General features: G+C 38.9%; 1 protein-coding gene and 1 pseudogene across 1 annotated transcript in view; one reads left to right on the forward strand and one right to left on the reverse strand.

Moving 5' to 3' along the window:
• Window positions 1-7,704, forward strand: part of PTPRC (protein tyrosine phosphatase, receptor type, C) — a 132,271-nt gene that overhangs the window by 40,330 nt on the left and 84,237 nt on the right. The gene's annotated exons all lie outside the window — the stretch shown is intronic.
• The window catches only part of LOC105532172, a 15,110-nt pseudogene continuing 7,858 nt past the window's right edge, over window positions 453-7,704 (reverse strand).

Consider the following 7,704-nt stretch of genomic DNA (forward strand, 5'->3'; position numbering starts at 1 on the left):
AGTACAATTCTGGTCTCAGGATCACAAAGGCAGAGAGGCAACCAATCCTTTTTCCTTTATTTTTTTTTTTTGTGGGGGGTGGCGTGTGGGTAACCTCCCTTAGAGATTCTTTGATGCTTTGCTCTATTACTGTAGGCTTGGTCTTTTTTCCCCCAGCTTTTTCTTCTTTAAACTCTGCATTGCTATTTTCATATTAATTTGATGACCCCATCACAGTACCAAAATATTCCTCAAAATAGAGTTCCACTTTGATCAAAACATACACCAGAGTGAGTGAGTGGCTAGAATTATAAAGGCCAGGTAGCAGAAAAAGTTACCCTAAACCATCTGACTGCTCATGTCTTGCCTGTGCAAAGGAGAGCCGGAAGAGGAGAAATCTATTATACATGCAACACTGAACTGGAGAACAGGGCTTGGGGCCTCTGGGACAGTTCAGGTCCCTGAGCTGCCCCCTACTTCCCAGACAGCTGCTCGTGCAGTGCAGTTTGGGCACAAAGTCATCCCACTCAGCCTGGTAATGCTTGTTGGCCACTGGGGCCCTGAGCTCGTTGTTGTTGTTGTTGTTGTTGTTTTTGAGACTGAGTCTTGCTTTGTCGCCAGGCTAGAGTGCAGTGGCCCGAGCTCGCCTCACTGCAACCTGTGCCACCCGGGTTCAAGCCATTCTCCTGCCTCAGTCTCCCGAGTAGCTGGGACTACAGGCTGTGCCACCACACCTAGCTTTTTTTTTTTTTTTTTTTTTTTGTATTTTTAGTAGAGACGGGGTTTCACCACGTTGGCCAGCATGATCTTGATTTACTGACCTCGTGATCCACCGGCCTCAGCCTCCCAAAGTGCTGGGATTACAGGAGTGAGCCACCACGCCCGGCAGAGCTCGTACTTTTGACCGAAGGATGCCGTTTTGAATTTGCCACCGTGGCCTCCAGATCCATTGCTGAGGATGGGCTGGTCACATTTCTGCCGCCTGTCCCGCTTGTAAACCAGGCAGGCATAGCGGTGGAGGCCTGTGCCCTCCGGAGGCCCCGAGCCCACGTAATGGAGAGGACTGTGCCACTGCTGATGTCATTGCCCTTCATGTTGACCACCAGGAAACGACGCCATTCTGTGTACTGGGGCTCTTTCCTGCCGGGAGCATCGGGGTCTGTTAGGACGAAGGTGTAGAGTTTCCTTTAATCAAGATCATCCCATGAAATGCTGGAGGGTCTGCTAACCTAGGTGGGCATCAGCACTTTGCCCAGCTCGTCCACCGCCGCCCTGGCGTAGGTGACAGGCAGCGAGTGCTGCGGCTGCCCGTCCACTTCCTGCAGGCTCAAGGGACTGAATCGCTTGCTGAGGTCCCCCTGGCATGGCTGCGCAAGAGCGGAGCGCGCAGCTGGGAGTTCTGCTAGGCCAGGCGCAGGCGCAACGGCGACTCGGCAGCCTCTGAAAACTAGCCAGGCAAGCCGGGGCTCATTTATCTTATTTTAAAAATATTACTAAAGGCTTCACAAACTGTCTTGTTTAATAGCCACAACATTGGGAGGCCGAGGTGGGCGGATTACTTGAGGTCAGGAGTTCGAGACCAGCCTGGACAACATGGTGAAGCCCTGTCTCGACTAAAAATACAAATATTAGTCAGGTGTGGTGCTGCATACTTGTAATCCCATCATCTACTCAGGAGGCTGAGGCAGGAGAACCGCTTGAACCCAGGAGGTGGAGGTTGCAGTGAACTGAGATAGTGCCACGGCACTCCAGCCTGGGCCACAGAGCAAACTCTCTCATAAAAGAAAAAAAGAAAAAAAAAAAAGATACAACAGTCTCCTTTTAACTGAAGAGGAATGATGTAAAGTTATATAAAGTTTAGAGGAATTGATGTAAAGTGAATAGTAAAGAGTTTGGAATCTACTAAAATATTTTAACAGGAAAGAGACACATCAGTGCATTTTACAAGTAGATCAGTGTGGCAGTATCTAGCATGCATGGGGAAGGGATGGAGGAAGTCGTCAGTTTAGAAACTGAGTATAAACATTATTGAAATAGGACATGATAAGTACCTGGACCAGGGTAAAGGCAATGGAAAGTAAGAGGAAGCCACAGACCACAGATACTAGGAATTCAAGGACTATGTACCGAAATTCAGGAGAATGATGTGAAATGGATGCTCTGAATTCTCTATTCCCAGGAGGCAGCATTATGGAGTTAGGAGGAAATGCAGGGCTTTGGATCCTAGTAGACCTGGGATTGAGTTTTTGCACTGTTACTCTATATTCGAAGCAATATATTTAAACCAGCTGTGTCTTCCTTTTGTCCTTTATAAAACAAGAATAATAATGCTTATCACATAGAAATATTAGGAGGATTATATATGATAATGTATCAAATAGTAGGTATTCGGTAAATGTTGCTTGTTTACTAAAGATCGAGAAACCACTTTCTGATGTATAAAGGGATGAAGAGCTGGCCCAATATGAATTTTCCCAAAGAAGTTAAATGAAAAGGATCTCATTATCCTTTTCAGGATTTATTATTTATGAATGTTAATATATTATTTTAATATTTTCTATCTTATGAAATAATTATTTAGTCAGAACATAAGACAACTGGTAGGAATACACAGCATGGAAAATGGTTACCAACTAGGGCTGCAGGGTATCAGGGAATGTGACAAGGCAGCAAAATGTTTCTACACATGTCTTTTTTTTCAGGCATTGTCTTTCATGAGACTATCAAGTGTGTATCTAGGAAGCTGTTCAACTTAGCGCAGTGCATTTGCTTGCAAAGGGTGCAATGCCATGTTTCCCACTGGTAGGGTTGTATTTCATATGTGATGATAATGTCTCTGAACAAATAGGAAATATCCTTGCCTAGACTATATTTTATCATTTCATTATCTAGTGGTAAAGGAATGTGAGTTCTGTTTATAAATAAATATTTTGTCTTACTTTTTTCTTTGTGATCTATTTTCTCCAAGTTTCATAATGTAATGAATTAATAAAGTTTAATTGCTGGCCAAATCAACGGTGACTTTTTATGTTTTTAAATATAAGATTGGGTTTAACTTATTTTTGTCATCAAAATAGCATTCGTGAGTGCTTTTCAAAATGAAGTGCTTCTGAAATAAAATGCATAATAAAACTAACCTTACTTTTGAAATACATTTCTATTGAAGCAAACACAAATCAATCTGGAAATTCAGCATTTTGTAGCAGTTAAATGTATAGTCAGGCAGCTCAGCGTCAACTAGAGAAGTTGTGGTTTTAACGCCGAGATAGGGCTGATTATGCTGGTGCTATGGCAACCTATTGCACCATTTGGTAGCGCCTGTGTGCTTAACCGCATGAGCTGCGCCTCTTCCTTTCCTATAAAGACTCAGAATAAGAAAAACAGAAGTACACCGAAGAGAAGAAACCACAAGAGCAGTAAAGACACTGCTGTTAGCTTTTAGCTGTGCAAACAGCAGTCTTATGAGAACAACACATTGAAAACCTCTTCTATTTGAAAGTGTAGCTTTTCCCATTATGCCTGGGTTCCTTTAATGATTTTGAAAGTAAACCAAGTGTTTCTGTTCAGAGTTTTCATTAAAGGGAAATAAGAAAAAATAAGCAGTGCATTTATCAGCCTTTGCTTTTATTATTCTCGGCTTTTAGGAGTGGAAGGCTTTTGTGCAGCCTCAGCGGACATTGGATTCTGTTTGTGAGAGGGGAGATTAGTTTCTATTAGGTGCACTCCCTATAATCTAACATTTATTTTCTGTGAATTTTTTATTATATTGTAGTTAGTTCACAAAAAAGTACAATTTTAATTTCTCTCCTGGCTCATTTAGAAAGGGTTGTGGTTGGTGCTGTAAACACGTTTCTACAGAACTAGATTAAATTCACAGACACTCACTGTCTTAGCACTGTTTATTTTCTATGGGGAGCTTCATTCACCTATTCTTTCCCTCACCCCACTTCTTTTACAAGGTGTAGGTTGATTGGCAAAAGCTTTTGTTTGTTTTGCTTTGTTTCAAAGCACAGACATAATAAAATCATGACTTTTTTTTAGCATGTTCTGTTCTTCTTTCCTTACAGATTTGGGTAAAAATACTGAAAGACAGACAAGTTCATTCTACCATTTTTGTCAGCCGTAGGCCTATTCACTTTTCCTCTCCTGTTTTTCTGAAATATAAGAATCTACCCCTTTTGTAGTCATTGTCCAGCAATTTGCAGTTTTTAACAATAAATTTTAATGTGTGGTACTCTGAATCCCATTTTGATGATTATACATAATATTTACTCATTTCTGAGTCCCTAATAGTTCTTTAGCACAAATACTGGATTTAGCATTAAATATTTTTTCCTTATAGTGCAATGTAGTTGAACAAGCATGGGGGTTTTTAGAGTCAGACAGATCTGTATTTAAATCTAGACTCATTTTGCTACAAGTTCTTTAGCCTTGCATACACATATTTATGATTTTGAACTTTCGTCTGTGAAAAGAAGAGAATACCATCTACTTTGTAGGATTTCTACAATGATTAGATAAAATAATATGTAACAGTATTTAAGACAGTGTCATCCACATAGTAGCTGCTTATTAAATAGTAAACACTGTTGATAGCACTAAATACACTAATAAAATATTTGACCACCTATGCAAACATCTTTTGATGATTCTTTGTACTTTGACGATGTTCACAACCGATCCTAGAGGAAGCAAAGAGCTACAAAAATGTATACTTACTAAGACATTAATATAATTAAATGGTTTTTGCTATCTGAAGTATATTGTATAAATCAGGTATATATCCCTGGATTTAGGTAAATGAAAACATACATTTTCATAAGAAGCAAAAATACAATTAATATGGGAATAAACCTATTCTGGAAAATGTTTAAAAAGAAAATATGGATAAGGAAGCATCTTTCTCAGTTGTTCTTAACCCTTGTTTCCATCACAATCACCATCAGAGCTTTAAGAAAGTATCAGTGCACAGATCACGCTACCCCACAAATCTACTAAATCAGATTTTCCAGAGTTGGAGCCCAGAAATATACACCTTTTAATCATATTTAAATATGCCCAGTCAGGATCAATACAAATAAAGGATTGATATTTTACCTTACTCAGGATAATAATACTGGTTACACACACACAAATATACATAACTGATAACAAGCCAGAATTTTGTAAACTATGTTCTCAGAAACATTGCAGTTACATCGTACAAGTGTCCTATAGTATGTCCATGGGAAAAAATGAGTTTGTGGCAAATACTTTTAGGAGATCTTGAGCTAAACGAAGTGACATATAAGTTTCTCTATGCTTTTAACATATTAACACACTTTATAAATATCTCCAAAGGGTATGTAGCATGAATTACTTCTGAAACAGATTTGACTATGGGACATTTAAAGGCACACATATCTAAATCAAAGACTTCAATTTGACCATCATTACACAGGAAGTGATAATCATTTTCCCTCTGACTTGTAGATAAATATTTTAAGACAGAAAAAAAGCAGTGTAACTGATTGTTCTTAGATGGTTATCTAGCAGCCTTCATTAATTTTTTTGTCATTAATTGTTTTGTTAATCAACATGCCTGCAATACATAACATGATGTTTTAGGTCAGGTATAAAATGCATTCCTAGTTTTAGAGGTGTGTGTTTGCAAACTCATATGTATTCACAAGCAAAAAATATTATTTTAAATATTGGACACCATAATTCATTGGGAGACAACCAGATATGATTGCTATCTTTAAATTTTTTTAATTATTTGATTTTATTCCCTCATGGCCCCCAAAATTTGCCATCTTTATCCTCAATTCTGCTTTACATAATGATATTTTTATTTATTATTTGCATTATTATTTAAAATGTGTGTCTATAATTTGAAAGTTTAAATAGTACTGTAAGGCCTAGAGTAAATAAGAACAGTCTTTTGCTCCCACCCCTCTCTTGATATTTTGTGATTTTTAAATGTTATCTTTTATTGTTGTGCTGTTTCTTTAAAAAAAAAAAAAAAGATTTTTGCCAGTATCTGTTGACTTCTTCTCTTGATCTTGAAATGTTGCTTTTTATAACCTCTTGCTCTTTGTTCAGGGATGCAATGTTTTATCATTTCTGAAAATATGAATTGTAGTTGGTTATCCTTTCTTTTGCTCCTTGCATTGCCTCATTCTCCCAAGTCCTTCTTTTGTTTATTTGAGCTCCATCTTTATTTCTTATTAGAGGCTTTGGTCTAGTGTTTCTTGGATGTCCGTTTGTATTTAAGGCCTCAATAAAGGGATGTTGAAATTCTCTGGACATTGGTGGAGTTCATAAATTCACGTGCCTTAACTGGATTGAATGAAATCAGAAAGGCACTAAACTCACTGAGTCTTAGTTTCCTATCGAATGAAATGTGTGTCAATAATCACTAAAATCCTTTGCTTCTGTCTGAGCAGAAATCTTTGGAATTATTTTCTGATGATAAGCAGAAAGTGCTTTACTCACGAGATTCCAAACATAATATTAATATATGCAATATTTTAACATAAAGTCCACATAAAGAATAAGAAAATCATTAAATAGACACTACATCAAATCTAACACTTTCCTCACAGTGTGCCTGTGAGCAATTTACTTACATTTACTTAACTCTTTTAGGTCCCAGTTTCATTCCCTATAAAAAAGGATAAATAATGCTAACTCATTGACTTGCTGGGATGTTTAAAGGAAAAAAAAAAATATATATATAAAAAAAAAAAAAAAGAGAGAGAGAGAGAGAGGTTTTTGAAGAAAAATATACAGTGTGTCAGATGGATAGTGGTAAATTCTATAGAGAATAAGAAAGCAGGGAAGGGGGATAGGATGTACCAAGGTGGAGGTTACAATTTTAAACAGAGTATTCAGGCCTCACTGAGAAGAAGACATTTGAGAAAATCTCTGAAGGAGGTGAAGAAAGTAGCCATTCAGATGGCTATGGAAAAACATTCCAGGCAGAAGAGACACCAAGTGCAGAGGCCTGAGGTAGGGAGTGCCTGGCTTGTTTGCGGATCAGCAGAAAGGCCAGTGTGACTGAAGTGGAGTGAACGCAGGGGAGAGTAGTGGTGAGGAGTCAGAGAGATAATGTGGGGACACTGGGGGGAACGAGGGAAAGATTGTGTAGGGCCTTGCAGAGCAATGTTAGGATTTTGGATTTTACTTTGAGACGTAGAGTCATCGGAGGGTTCCGAACAGTGAAGTGACACCATCTGACTTTCATGCTAAAAGGATCAGTTGGCCGTATGCGGTGGCTCACGCCTGTAATCCCAGCACTTTGGGCCGAAGTGGGAGGATCACGAGGTCAGGAGTGCGAGACCAGCCTGGCCAACATGGTGTAACCCCGTTTCTACTAAAAATACAAAAATTAGCTGGGCGTGGTGGTAGGTGCCTGTAATCCAGATACTCGGGAGGCTGAGGCAGGAGAATTGCTTTCAGGAGGTGGAGGTGGCAGTGAGCCAAGATCATGCCACTGCACTCCAGCCTGGGCCACAGAGTAAGACTCTGTCTTGATTAAAAAAAAAAAAAAATTAAAAGGATCAATCATTCTAATTGCAGATTTGAGAATACAGTGTAAGAGGGCAATGGTGAAGCAGAAAGACCCATTAAGAGATAATCCCAATAGTGCAGGTGACGGATGATAGTTTTTAAAGAGAAAAAGGGGTGTCAAGCATGACTACAAGATTTTTGGCCTGAGTTACCAAAAGAATGAAGTTTCTG

This window comes from Mandrillus leucophaeus, unplaced genomic scaffold (genome assembly GCF_000951045.1).
Source record: "Mandrillus leucophaeus isolate KB7577 unplaced genomic scaffold, Mleu.le_1.0 Scaffold938, whole genome shotgun sequence".
NCBI classification, from domain to species: Eukaryota; Metazoa; Chordata; class Mammalia; order Primates; family Cercopithecidae; genus Mandrillus; species Mandrillus leucophaeus.